The sequence below is a fragment of the Phalangium opilio genome, unplaced genomic scaffold (genome assembly GCF_054372755.1).
Source record: "Phalangium opilio isolate 3A_F unplaced genomic scaffold, DU_Popi_V2 ptg000061l_1, whole genome shotgun sequence".
In the NCBI taxonomy this organism is placed as follows: Eukaryota; Metazoa; Arthropoda; class Arachnida; order Opiliones; family Phalangiidae; genus Phalangium; species Phalangium opilio.
This window is the reverse complement of record NW_028324178.1, coordinates 11,337,509-11,347,062: the sequence shown is the minus strand read 5'-3', so window position 1 is coordinate 11,347,062 and position 9,554 is coordinate 11,337,509. Positions and strand designations below refer to the sequence as shown.

Genomic DNA, 9,554 nt, shown 5'->3' with positions numbered 1-9,554 from the left:
CGTCCGGGATTTGAACCCGGGACCACTCGCACCCAAAGCGAGTATCATACCCCTAGACCACTGGACCATGTGTGAAATAAAACATGCTAAACTCATAGGCCTACCCTGTAGTTAGATGCATTTAAATAGTCAATAAATTACCTCTGCAAAAACTCGGGTCCGTCCGGGATTTTAACCCCGGGACCACTCGCACCCTAAGCGATATCATACCCCTAGACCAACGGACCATGTACGACACTGAAACATGCTCAACTCGTAGTCCTACAATTTAACTAGTTGCATTTAAATAGTCACCAAATTACTTCTGCAAAACTCGGGTCCGTCCGGGATTTGAACCCGGGACCACTCGCACCCTAAGCGAGTATCATACCCCTAGACCAACGGACCATGTATGAAACTAAAACATGCTCTAATCATAGGCCTACCCTGTAGTTAGTTGCATTTAAATAGTCACTAAATTACCTCTGCAAAAACTCGGGTCCGTCCGAGATTTGAACCCGGGACCACTCGCACCCTAAGCAAGTATCATACCCTTAAACCAACAGATCATGAATGACTGCGAGACATGCTCAAGTCGTAGTCCTACAATTTAACTAGTTGCATTTAAATAGTCACCAATTTACTTCTGCAAAACTCGGGTCCGTCCGGGATTTGAACCCGGGACCACTCGCACCCAAAGCGAGTATCATACCCCTAGACCAACGGACCATGTGTGAAATAAAACATGCTCAACTCATAGGCCTACCCTGTAGTTAGATGCATTTAAATAGTCAATAAATTACCTCTGCAAAAACTCGGGTCCGTCCGGGATTTTAACCGCGGGACCACTCGCACCCTAAGCGAGTATCATACCCCTAGACCAACGGACCATGTACGACACTGAAACATGCTCAACTCGTAGTCCTACAATTTAGCTAGTTGCATTTAAATAGTCACAAAATTACTTCTGCAAAACTCGGGTCCGTCCGGGATTTGAACCCGGGACCACTCGCACCCTAAGCGAGTATCATACCCCTAGACCAACGGACCATGTATGAAACTAAAACATGCTCTAATCATAGGCCTACCCTGTAGTTAGTTGCATTTAAATAGTCACTAAATTACCTCTGCAAAAACTCGGGTCCGTCCGGGATTTGAACCCGGGACCACTCGCACCCTAAGCGAGTATCATACCCCTAGACCAACGGACCACTTATGAAATAAAACATGCTCAACTCATAGGCCTACCCTGTAGCTAGTTGCATTTATGTAGTCACTAAATTACCTCTGCAAAAACTCGGGTCCGTCCGGGATTTGAACCCAGGACCACTCGCACCCTAAGCGAGTATCATACCCCTAGACCAACGGAACATGTATGACACTGAAACATGCTCAACTCGTAGTCCTACAATTTAACTAGTTGCATTTAAATAGTCACCAAATTACTTCTGCAAAACTCGGGTCCGTCCGGGATTTGAACCCGTGACCACTCGCACCCTAATCGAGTATCATACCCCTAGACCAACGGACCATGTATGAAAATAAAACATGCTCTAATCATGGGCCTACCCTGTAGTTAGTTGCATTTAAATAGTCCCTAAATTACCTCTGCAAAAACTCGGGTCCGTCCGGGATTTGAACCCGGGACCACTCGCACCCTAAGCGAGTATCATACCCCTAGACCAACGGACCACTTATGAAATAAAACATGCTCAACTCATAGGCCTACCCTGTAGTTAGTTGCATTTATATAGTCACTAAATTACCTCTGCAAAAACTCGGGTCCGTCCGGGATTTTAACCCGGGACCACTCGCACCCTAAGCGAGTATCATACCCCTAGACCAACGGACCATGTATGACACTGAAACATGCTCAACTCGTAGTCCTACAATTTAACTAGTTGCATTTAAATAGTCACCAAATTACTTCTGCAAAACTCGGGTCCGTCCGGGATTTGAACCCGGGACCACTCGCACCCTAAGCGAGTATCATACCCCTAGACCAACGGACCATGTATGAAACTAAAACATGCTCTAATCATAGGCCTACCCTGTAGTTAGTTGCATTTAAATAGTCACTAAATTACCTCTGCTAAAACTCGGGTCCGTCCGAGATTTGAACCCGGGACCACTCGCACCCTAAGCGAGTATCATACCCCTAGACCAACGGACCACTTACGAAATAAAACATGCTCAACTCATAGGCCTACCCTGTAGCAAGTTGCATTTATGTAGTCACTAAATTACCTCTGCAAAAACTCGGGTCCGTCCGGGATTTGAACCCAGGACCACTCGCACCCTAAGCGAGTATCATACCCCTAGACCAACGGACCATGTATGACACTGAAACATGCTCAACTCGTAGTCCTACAATTTAACTAGTTGCATTTAAATAGTCACCAAATTACTTCTGCAAAACTCGGGTCCGTCCGGGATTTGAACCCGTGACCACTGGCACCATAATCGAGTATCTTACCCCTAGACCAACGGACCATGTATGAAACTAAAACATGCTCTAATCATAGGCCTACCCTGTAGTTAGTTGCATTTAAATAGTCCCTAAATTACCTCTGCAAAAACTCGGGTCCTTCCGGGATTTGAACCCGGGACCACTCGCACCCTAAGCGAGTATCATACCCCTAGACCAACAGACCACTTATGAAATAAAACATGCTCAACTCATAGGCCTACCCTGTAGTTAGTTGCATTTATATAGTCACTAAATTACCTCTGCAAAAACTCGGGTCCGTCCGGGATTTTAACCCGGGACCACTCACACCCTAAGCGAGTATCATACCCCTAGACCAACGGACCATGTATGACACTGAAACATGCTCAACTCGTAGTCCTACAATTTAAGTAGTTGCATTTAAATAGTCACCAAATTACTTCTGCAAAACTCGGGTCCGTCCGGGATTTGAACCCGGGACCACTCGCACCCTAAGCGAGTATCATACCCCTAGACCAACGGACCATGAATGAGACTAAAACATGCTCAACTCATAGGCCTACCCTGTAGTTAGATGCATTTAAATAGTCACTAAATTACCTCTGCAAAAACTCGGGCCCGTCCGAGATTTGAACCCGGGACCACTCGCACCCTAAGCAAGTATCATACCCCTAAACCAACAGATCATGAATGACTGCGAGACATGCTCAAGTCGTAGTCCTACAATTTAACTAGTTGCATTTAAATAGTCACCAATTTACTTCTGCAAAACTCGGGTCCGTCCGGGATTTGAACCCGGGACCACTCGCACCCAAAGCGAGTATCATACCCCTAGACCAACGGACCATGTGTGAAATAAAACATGCTCAACTCATAGGCCTACGCTGTAGTTAGATGCATTTAATTAGTCACTAAATTACCTCTGCAAAAACTCGGTTCCGTCCGGGATTTGAACCCGGAACCACTCGCACCCAAAGCGATTATCATACCCCTAGACCAACGGACCATGTATGAAATAAAACATGCTCAACTCATAGGCCTACCCTGTAGTTAGATGCATTTAAATAGTCACTAAATTACCTCTGCAAAAACTCGGGCCCGTCCGAGGACCACTCGCACCCTAAGCAAGTATCATACCCCTAAACCAACAGATCATGAATGACTGCGAGACATGCTCAAGTCGTAGTCCTACAATTTAACTAGTTGCAGTTAAATAGTCACCAATTTACTTCTGCAAAACTCGGGTCCGTCCGGGATTTGAACCTGGGACCACTCGCACCCAAAGCGAGTATCATACCCCTAGACCAACGGACCATGTGTGAAATAAAACATGCTCAACTCATAGGCCTACCCTGTAGTTAGATGCATTTAAAAAGTCACTAAATTACCTCTGCAAAAACTCGGTTCCGTCCGGGATTTGAACCCGGGACCACTCGCACCCTAAGCGAGTATCATACCCCTAGACCAACAGATCATGAATGACAACGAGACATGCTCAAGTCGTAGTCCTACAATTTAACAAGTTGCATTTAAATAGTCACTAATTTACTTCTGCAAAACTCGGGTCCGTCCGGGATTTGAACCCGGAACCACTCGCACCCAAAGCGATTATCATACCCCTAGACCAACGGACCATGTATGAAATAAAACATGCTCAACTCATAGGCCTACCCTGTAGTTAGTTGCATTTAAATAGTCACTAAATTACCTCTGCAAAAACTCGGGTCCGTCCGGGATTTGAACCTGGGACCACTCGCACCCTAAGCGAGTATCATACCCCTAGACCAACGGACCACTTATGAAATAAAACATGCTCAACTCATAGGCCTACCCTGTAGTTAGTTGCATTTAAATAGTCACTAAATTACCTCTGCAAAAACTCCGGTTCGTCCGGGATTTTAACCCCGGAACCACTCGCACCCTAAGCGAGTATCATACCCCTAGACCAACGGACCATGTATGACACTGAAACATGCTCAACTCGTAGTCCTACAATTTAATTAGTTGCATTTAAATAGTCACCATATTACTTCTGCAAAACTCGGGTCCGTCCGGGATTTGAACCCGGGACCACTCGCACCCTAAGCGAGTATCATACCCCTAGACCAACGGACCATGTACGACACTGAAACATGCTCAACTCGTAGTCCTACAATTTAACTAGTTGCATTTAAATAGTCACCAAATTACTTCTGCAAAACTCGGGTCCGTCCGGGATTTGAACCCGGAACCACTCGCACCCTAAGCGAGTATCATACCCCTAGACCAACGGACCACTTATGAAATAAAACATGCTCAACTCATAGGCCTAGCCTGTAGTTAGTTGCATTTATGTAGTCACTAAATTACCTCTGCAAAAACTTGGGTCCGTCCGGGATTTGAACCCAGGACCACTCGCACCCTAAGCGAGTATCATACCCCTAGACCAACGGACCATGTATGACACTGAAACATGCTCAACTCGTAGTCCTACAATTTAACTAGTTGCATTTAAATAGTCACCAAATTACTTCTGCAAAACTCGGGTCCGTCCGGGATTTGAACCCGGGACCACTCGCACCCTAAGCGAGTATCATACCCCTAGACCAACGGACCATGTATGAAACTAAAACATGCTCTAATCATAGGCCTACCCTGTAGTAAGTTGCATTTAAATAGTCACTAAATTACCTCTGCAAAAACTCGGGTCCGTCCAGGATTTGAACCCGGGACCACTCGCACCCTAAGCGAGTATCATACCCCTAGACCAATGGACCACTTATGAAATAAAACATGCTCAACTCATAGGCCTACCCTGTAGTTAGTTGCATTTATATAGTCACTAAATTACCTCTGCAAAAACTCGGGTCCGTCCGGGATTTGAACCCAGGACCACTCGCACCCTAAGCGAGTATCATACCCCTAGACCAACGGACCATGTATGACACTGAAACATGCTCAACACGTAGTCCTACAATTTAACTAGTTGCATTTAAATAGTCACCAAATTACTTCTGCAAAACTCGGGTCCGTCCGGGATTTGAACCCGGGACCACTCGCACCCTAATCGAGTATCATACCCCTAGACCAATGGACCATGTATGAAACTAAAACATGCTCTAATCATAGGCCTACCCTGTAGTTAGTTGCATTTAAATAGTCCCTAAATTACCTCTGCAAAAACTCGGGTCCGTCCGGGATTTGAACCCGGGACCACTCGCACCCTAAGCGAGTATCATACCCCTAGACCAACGGACCACTTATGAAATAAAACATGCTCAACTCATAGGCCTACCCTGTAGTTAGTTGCATTTATATAGTCACTAAATTACCTCTGCAAAAACTCGGGTCCGTTAGGGATTTGAACCCGGGACCACTCGCACCCTAAGCGAGTATCATACCCCTAGACCAACGGACCACTTATGAAATAAAACATGCTCAACTCATAGGTCTACCCTGTAGTTAGTTGCATTTAAATAGTCACTAAATTACCTCTGCAAAAACTCGGGTCCGTCCGGGATTTGAACCCAGGACCACTCGCACCCTAAGCGAGTATCATACTCCTAGACCAACGGACCATGGATGACACTGAAACATGCTCAACTCGTAGTCCTACAATTTAACTAGTTGCATTTAAATAGTCACCATATTACTTCTGCAAAACTCGGGTCCGTCCGGGATTTGAACCCGGGACCACTCGCACCCTAAGCGAGTATCATACCCCTAGACCAACGGACCATGTACGACACTGAAACATGCTCAACTCGTAGTCCTACAATTTAACTAGTTGCATTTAAATAGTCACCAAATTACTTCTGCAAAACTCGGGTCCGTCCGGGATTTGAACCCGGAACCACTCGCACCCTAAGCGAGTATCATACCCCTAGACCAACGGACCACTTATGAAATAAAACATGCTCAACTCATAGGCCTAGCCTGTAGTTAGTTGCATTTATGTAGTCACTAAATTACCTCTGCAAAAACTTGGGTCCGTCCGGGATTTGAACCCAGGACCACTCGCACCCTAAGCGAGTATCATACCCCTAGACCAACGGACCATGTATGACACTGAAACATGCTCAACTCGTAGTCCTACAATTTAACTAGTTGCATTTAAATAGTCACCAAATTACTTCTGCAAAACTCGGGTCCGTCCGGGATTTGAACCCGGGACCACTCGCACCCTAAGCGAGTATCATACCCCTAGACCAACGGACCATGTATGAAACTAAAACATGCTCTAATCATAGGCCTACCCTGCAGTAAGTTGCATTTAAATGGTCACTAAATTACCTCTGCAAAAACTCGGGTCCGTCCAGGATTTGAACCCGGGACCACTCGCACCCTAAGCGAGTATCATACCCCTAGACCAACGGACCACTTATGAAATAAAACATGCTCAACTCATAGGCCTACCCTGTAGTTAGTTGCATTTATATAGTCACTAAATTACCTCTGCAAAAACTCGGGTCCGTCCGGGATTTGAACCCAGGACCACTCGCACCCTAAGGGAGTATCATACCCCTAGACCAACGGACCATGTATGACACTGAAACATGCTCAACACGTAGTCCTACAATTTAACTAGTTGCATTTAAATAGTCACCAAATTTATTCTGCAAAACTCGGGTCCGTCCGGGATTTGAACCCGGGACCACTCGCACCCTAATCGAGTATCATACCCCTAGACCAACGGACCATGTATGAAACTAAAACATGCTCTAATCATAGGCCTACCCTGTAGTTAGTTGCATTTAAATAGTCCCTAAATTACCTCTGCAAAAACTCGGGTCCGTCCGGGATTTGAACCCGGGACCACTCGCACCCTAAGCGAGTATCATACCCCTAGACCAACGGACCACTTATGAAATAAAACATGCTCAACTCATAGGCCTACCCTGTAGTTAGTTGCATTTATATAGTCACTAAATTACCTCTGCAAAAACTCGGGTCCGTCCGGGATTTGAACCCGGGACCACTCGCACCCTAAGCGAGTATCATACCCCTAGACCAACGGACCACTTATGAAATAAAACATTCTCAACTCATAGGTCTACCCTGTAGTTAGTTGCATTTAAATAGTCACTAAATTACCTCTGCAAAAACTCGGGTCCGTCCGGGATTTGAACCCAGGACCACTCGCACCCTAAGCGAGTATCATACTCCTAGACCAACGGACCATGGATGACACTGAAACATGCTCAACACGTAGTCCTACAATTTAACTAGTTGCATTTAAATAGTCACCAAATTACTTCTGCAAAACTCGGGTCCGTCCGGGATTTTAACCCCGGAACCACTCGCACCCTAAGCGAGTATCATACCCCTAGACCAACGGACCATGTATGACACTGAAACATGCTCAACTCGTAGTCCTACAATTTAACTAGTTGCATTTAAATAGTCACCATATTACTTCTGCAAAACTCGGGTCCGTCCGGGATTTGAACCCGGGACCACTCGCACCCTAAGCGAGTATCATACCCCTAGACCAACGGACCATGTACGACACTGAAACATGCTCAACTCGTAGTCCTACAATTTACCTAGTTGCATTTAAATAGTCACCAAATTACTTCTGCAAAACTCGGGTCCGTCCGGGATTTGAACCCGGAACCACTCGCACCCTAAGCGAGTATCATACCCCTAGACCAACGGACCACTTATGAAATAAAACATGCTCAACTCATAGGCCTACCCTGTAGTTAGTTGCATTTATGTAGTCACTAAATTACCTCTGCAAAAACTTGGGTCCGTCCGGGATTTGAACCCAGGAACACTCGCACCCTAAGCGAGTATCATACCCCTAGACCAACGGACCATGTATGACACTGAAACATGCTCAACTCGTAGTCCTACAATTTAACTAGTTGCATTTAAATAGTCACCAAATTACTTCTGCAAAACTCGGGTCCGTCCGGGATTTTAACCCCGGAACCACTCGCACCCTAAGCGAGTATCATACCCTTAGACCAACGGACCATGTATGACACTGAAACATGCTCAACTCGTAGTCCTACAATTTAACTAGTTGCATTTAAATAGTCACCATATTACTTCTGCAAAACTCGGGTCCGTCCGGGATTTGAACCCGGGACCACTCGCACCCTAAGCGAGTATCATACTCCTAGACCAACGGACCATGGATGACACTGAAACATGCTCAACACGTAGTCCTACAATTTAACTAGTTGCATTTAAATAGTCACCAAATTACTTCTGCAAAACTCGGGTCCGTCCGGGATTTTAACCCCGGAACCACTCGCACCCTAAGCGAGTATCATACCCCTAGACCAACGGACCATGTATGACACTGAAACATGCTCAACTCGTAGTCCTACAATTTAACTAGTTGCATTTAAATAGTCACCATATTACTTCTGCAAAACTCGGGTCCGTCCGGGATTTGAACCCGGGACCACTCGCACCCTAAGCGAGTATCATACCCCTAGACCAACGGACCATGTACGACACTGAAACATGCTCAACTCGTAGTCCTACAATTTAAATAGTTGCATTTAAATAGTCACCAAATTACTTCTGCAAAACTCGGTTCCGTCCGGGATTTGAACCCGGAACCACTCGCACCCTAAGCGAGTATCATACCCCTAGACCAACGGACCACTTATGAAATAAAACATGCTCAACTCATAGGCCTACCCTGTAGTTAGTTGCATTTATGTAGTCACTAAATTACCTCTGCAAAAACTTGGGTCCGTCCGGGATTTGAACCCAGGACCACTCGCACCCTAAGCGAGTATCATACCCCTAGACCAACGGACCATGTATGACACTGAAACATGCTCAACTCGTAGTCCTACAATTTAACTAGTTGCATTTAAATAGTCACCAAATTACTTCTGCAAAACTCGGGTCCGTCCGGGATTTGAACCCGGGACCACTCGCACCCTAATCGAGTATCATACCCCTAGACCAACGGACCATGTATGAAACTAAAACATGCTCTAATCATAGGCCTACCCTGTAGTTAGTTGCATTTAAATAGTCCCTAAATTACCTCTGCAAAAACTCGGGTCCGTCCGGGATTTGAACCCGGGACCACTCGCACCCTAAGCGAGTATCATACCCCTAGACCAACGGACCACTTATGAAATAAAACATGCTCAACTCATAGGCCTACCCTGTA

General features: G+C 45.8%; 41 non-coding genes across 41 annotated transcripts; all 41 read right to left on the bottom strand.

Moving 5' to 3' along the window:
- Window positions 1-315: 315 nt before the first annotated feature.
- Window positions 316-387, bottom strand: TRNAP-AGG (transfer RNA proline (anticodon AGG)). Its single transcript has one exon. It is a non-coding gene; the product is annotated as a tRNA-Pro (tRNA).
- Window positions 388-636: 249 nt separating this feature from the next.
- Window positions 637-708, bottom strand: TRNAP-UGG (transfer RNA proline (anticodon UGG)). Its single transcript has one exon. It is a non-coding gene; the product is annotated as a tRNA-Pro (tRNA).
- Window positions 709-957: 249 nt separating this feature from the next.
- Window positions 958-1,029, bottom strand: TRNAP-AGG (transfer RNA proline (anticodon AGG)). Its single transcript has one exon. It is a non-coding gene; the product is annotated as a tRNA-Pro (tRNA).
- Window positions 1,030-1,118: 89 nt separating this feature from the next.
- Window positions 1,119-1,190, bottom strand: TRNAP-AGG (transfer RNA proline (anticodon AGG)). Its single transcript has one exon. It is a non-coding gene; the product is annotated as a tRNA-Pro (tRNA).
- Window positions 1,191-1,278: 88 nt separating this feature from the next.
- TRNAP-AGG (transfer RNA proline (anticodon AGG)) lies at window positions 1,279-1,350 on the bottom strand. Its single transcript has one exon. It is a non-coding gene; the product is annotated as a tRNA-Pro (tRNA).
- Window positions 1,351-1,599: 249 nt separating this feature from the next.
- TRNAP-AGG (transfer RNA proline (anticodon AGG)) lies at window positions 1,600-1,671 on the bottom strand. Its single transcript has one exon. It is a non-coding gene; the product is annotated as a tRNA-Pro (tRNA).
- Window positions 1,672-1,759: 88 nt separating this feature from the next.
- Window positions 1,760-1,831, bottom strand: TRNAP-AGG (transfer RNA proline (anticodon AGG)). Its single transcript has one exon. It is a non-coding gene; the product is annotated as a tRNA-Pro (tRNA).
- An 88-nt stretch (window positions 1,832-1,919) lies between these two features.
- Window positions 1,920-1,991, bottom strand: TRNAP-AGG (transfer RNA proline (anticodon AGG)). Its single transcript has one exon. It is a non-coding gene; the product is annotated as a tRNA-Pro (tRNA).
- An 89-nt stretch (window positions 1,992-2,080) lies between these two features.
- On the bottom strand, window positions 2,081-2,152 carry TRNAP-AGG (transfer RNA proline (anticodon AGG)). Its single transcript has one exon. It is a non-coding gene; the product is annotated as a tRNA-Pro (tRNA).
- Window positions 2,153-2,240: 88 nt separating this feature from the next.
- TRNAP-AGG (transfer RNA proline (anticodon AGG)) lies at window positions 2,241-2,312 on the bottom strand. The gene has a single exon. It is a non-coding gene; the product is annotated as a tRNA-Pro (tRNA).
- Window positions 2,313-2,721: 409 nt separating this feature from the next.
- Window positions 2,722-2,793, bottom strand: TRNAP-AGG (transfer RNA proline (anticodon AGG)). The gene has a single exon. It is a non-coding gene; the product is annotated as a tRNA-Pro (tRNA).
- Window positions 2,794-2,881: 88 nt separating this feature from the next.
- TRNAP-AGG (transfer RNA proline (anticodon AGG)) lies at window positions 2,882-2,953 on the bottom strand. The gene has a single exon. It is a non-coding gene; the product is annotated as a tRNA-Pro (tRNA).
- A 249-nt stretch (window positions 2,954-3,202) lies between these two features.
- Window positions 3,203-3,274, bottom strand: TRNAP-UGG (transfer RNA proline (anticodon UGG)). Its single transcript has one exon. It is a non-coding gene; the product is annotated as a tRNA-Pro (tRNA).
- A 555-nt stretch (window positions 3,275-3,829) lies between these two features.
- TRNAP-AGG (transfer RNA proline (anticodon AGG)) lies at window positions 3,830-3,902 on the bottom strand. The gene has a single exon. It is a non-coding gene; the product is annotated as a tRNA-Pro (tRNA).
- An 88-nt stretch (window positions 3,903-3,990) lies between these two features.
- On the bottom strand, window positions 3,991-4,062 carry TRNAP-UGG (transfer RNA proline (anticodon UGG)). The gene has a single exon. It is a non-coding gene; the product is annotated as a tRNA-Pro (tRNA).
- An 88-nt stretch (window positions 4,063-4,150) lies between these two features.
- TRNAP-AGG (transfer RNA proline (anticodon AGG)) lies at window positions 4,151-4,222 on the bottom strand. Its single transcript has one exon. It is a non-coding gene; the product is annotated as a tRNA-Pro (tRNA).
- Window positions 4,223-4,471: 249 nt separating this feature from the next.
- Window positions 4,472-4,543, bottom strand: TRNAP-AGG (transfer RNA proline (anticodon AGG)). Its single transcript has one exon. It is a non-coding gene; the product is annotated as a tRNA-Pro (tRNA).
- An 88-nt stretch (window positions 4,544-4,631) lies between these two features.
- Window positions 4,632-4,703, bottom strand: TRNAP-AGG (transfer RNA proline (anticodon AGG)). The gene has a single exon. It is a non-coding gene; the product is annotated as a tRNA-Pro (tRNA).
- An 88-nt stretch (window positions 4,704-4,791) lies between these two features.
- TRNAP-AGG (transfer RNA proline (anticodon AGG)) lies at window positions 4,792-4,863 on the bottom strand. The gene has a single exon. It is a non-coding gene; the product is annotated as a tRNA-Pro (tRNA).
- Window positions 4,864-4,951: 88 nt separating this feature from the next.
- On the bottom strand, window positions 4,952-5,023 carry TRNAP-AGG (transfer RNA proline (anticodon AGG)). Its single transcript has one exon. It is a non-coding gene; the product is annotated as a tRNA-Pro (tRNA).
- Window positions 5,024-5,272: 249 nt separating this feature from the next.
- On the bottom strand, window positions 5,273-5,344 carry TRNAP-AGG (transfer RNA proline (anticodon AGG)). Its single transcript has one exon. It is a non-coding gene; the product is annotated as a tRNA-Pro (tRNA).
- Window positions 5,345-5,593: 249 nt separating this feature from the next.
- On the bottom strand, window positions 5,594-5,665 carry TRNAP-AGG (transfer RNA proline (anticodon AGG)). Its single transcript has one exon. It is a non-coding gene; the product is annotated as a tRNA-Pro (tRNA).
- Window positions 5,666-5,913: 248 nt separating this feature from the next.
- TRNAP-AGG (transfer RNA proline (anticodon AGG)) lies at window positions 5,914-5,985 on the bottom strand. Its single transcript has one exon. It is a non-coding gene; the product is annotated as a tRNA-Pro (tRNA).
- Window positions 5,986-6,073: 88 nt separating this feature from the next.
- TRNAP-AGG (transfer RNA proline (anticodon AGG)) lies at window positions 6,074-6,145 on the bottom strand. Its single transcript has one exon. It is a non-coding gene; the product is annotated as a tRNA-Pro (tRNA).
- Window positions 6,146-6,233: 88 nt separating this feature from the next.
- On the bottom strand, window positions 6,234-6,305 carry TRNAP-AGG (transfer RNA proline (anticodon AGG)). Its single transcript has one exon. It is a non-coding gene; the product is annotated as a tRNA-Pro (tRNA).
- An 88-nt stretch (window positions 6,306-6,393) lies between these two features.
- Window positions 6,394-6,465, bottom strand: TRNAP-AGG (transfer RNA proline (anticodon AGG)). Its single transcript has one exon. It is a non-coding gene; the product is annotated as a tRNA-Pro (tRNA).
- Window positions 6,466-6,553: 88 nt separating this feature from the next.
- Window positions 6,554-6,625, bottom strand: TRNAP-AGG (transfer RNA proline (anticodon AGG)). Its single transcript has one exon. It is a non-coding gene; the product is annotated as a tRNA-Pro (tRNA).
- An 89-nt stretch (window positions 6,626-6,714) lies between these two features.
- On the bottom strand, window positions 6,715-6,786 carry TRNAP-AGG (transfer RNA proline (anticodon AGG)). The gene has a single exon. It is a non-coding gene; the product is annotated as a tRNA-Pro (tRNA).
- A 248-nt stretch (window positions 6,787-7,034) lies between these two features.
- On the bottom strand, window positions 7,035-7,106 carry TRNAP-AGG (transfer RNA proline (anticodon AGG)). Its single transcript has one exon. It is a non-coding gene; the product is annotated as a tRNA-Pro (tRNA).
- An 89-nt stretch (window positions 7,107-7,195) lies between these two features.
- Window positions 7,196-7,267, bottom strand: TRNAP-AGG (transfer RNA proline (anticodon AGG)). Its single transcript has one exon. It is a non-coding gene; the product is annotated as a tRNA-Pro (tRNA).
- Window positions 7,268-7,355: 88 nt separating this feature from the next.
- On the bottom strand, window positions 7,356-7,427 carry TRNAP-AGG (transfer RNA proline (anticodon AGG)). The gene has a single exon. It is a non-coding gene; the product is annotated as a tRNA-Pro (tRNA).
- An 88-nt stretch (window positions 7,428-7,515) lies between these two features.
- Window positions 7,516-7,587, bottom strand: TRNAP-AGG (transfer RNA proline (anticodon AGG)). The gene has a single exon. It is a non-coding gene; the product is annotated as a tRNA-Pro (tRNA).
- Window positions 7,588-7,836: 249 nt separating this feature from the next.
- TRNAP-AGG (transfer RNA proline (anticodon AGG)) lies at window positions 7,837-7,908 on the bottom strand. Its single transcript has one exon. It is a non-coding gene; the product is annotated as a tRNA-Pro (tRNA).
- Window positions 7,909-7,996: 88 nt separating this feature from the next.
- Window positions 7,997-8,068, bottom strand: TRNAP-AGG (transfer RNA proline (anticodon AGG)). The gene has a single exon. It is a non-coding gene; the product is annotated as a tRNA-Pro (tRNA).
- Window positions 8,069-8,156: 88 nt separating this feature from the next.
- Window positions 8,157-8,228, bottom strand: TRNAP-AGG (transfer RNA proline (anticodon AGG)). The gene has a single exon. It is a non-coding gene; the product is annotated as a tRNA-Pro (tRNA).
- A 249-nt stretch (window positions 8,229-8,477) lies between these two features.
- Window positions 8,478-8,549, bottom strand: TRNAP-AGG (transfer RNA proline (anticodon AGG)). Its single transcript has one exon. It is a non-coding gene; the product is annotated as a tRNA-Pro (tRNA).
- A 249-nt stretch (window positions 8,550-8,798) lies between these two features.
- TRNAP-AGG (transfer RNA proline (anticodon AGG)) lies at window positions 8,799-8,870 on the bottom strand. The gene has a single exon. It is a non-coding gene; the product is annotated as a tRNA-Pro (tRNA).
- An 87-nt stretch (window positions 8,871-8,957) lies between these two features.
- Window positions 8,958-9,030, bottom strand: TRNAP-AGG (transfer RNA proline (anticodon AGG)). The gene has a single exon. It is a non-coding gene; the product is annotated as a tRNA-Pro (tRNA).
- Window positions 9,031-9,118: 88 nt separating this feature from the next.
- Window positions 9,119-9,190, bottom strand: TRNAP-AGG (transfer RNA proline (anticodon AGG)). Its single transcript has one exon. It is a non-coding gene; the product is annotated as a tRNA-Pro (tRNA).
- An 88-nt stretch (window positions 9,191-9,278) lies between these two features.
- Window positions 9,279-9,350, bottom strand: TRNAP-AGG (transfer RNA proline (anticodon AGG)). The gene has a single exon. It is a non-coding gene; the product is annotated as a tRNA-Pro (tRNA).
- Window positions 9,351-9,439: 89 nt separating this feature from the next.
- Window positions 9,440-9,511, bottom strand: TRNAP-AGG (transfer RNA proline (anticodon AGG)). The gene has a single exon. It is a non-coding gene; the product is annotated as a tRNA-Pro (tRNA).
- Window positions 9,512-9,554: the final 43 nt, after the last annotated feature.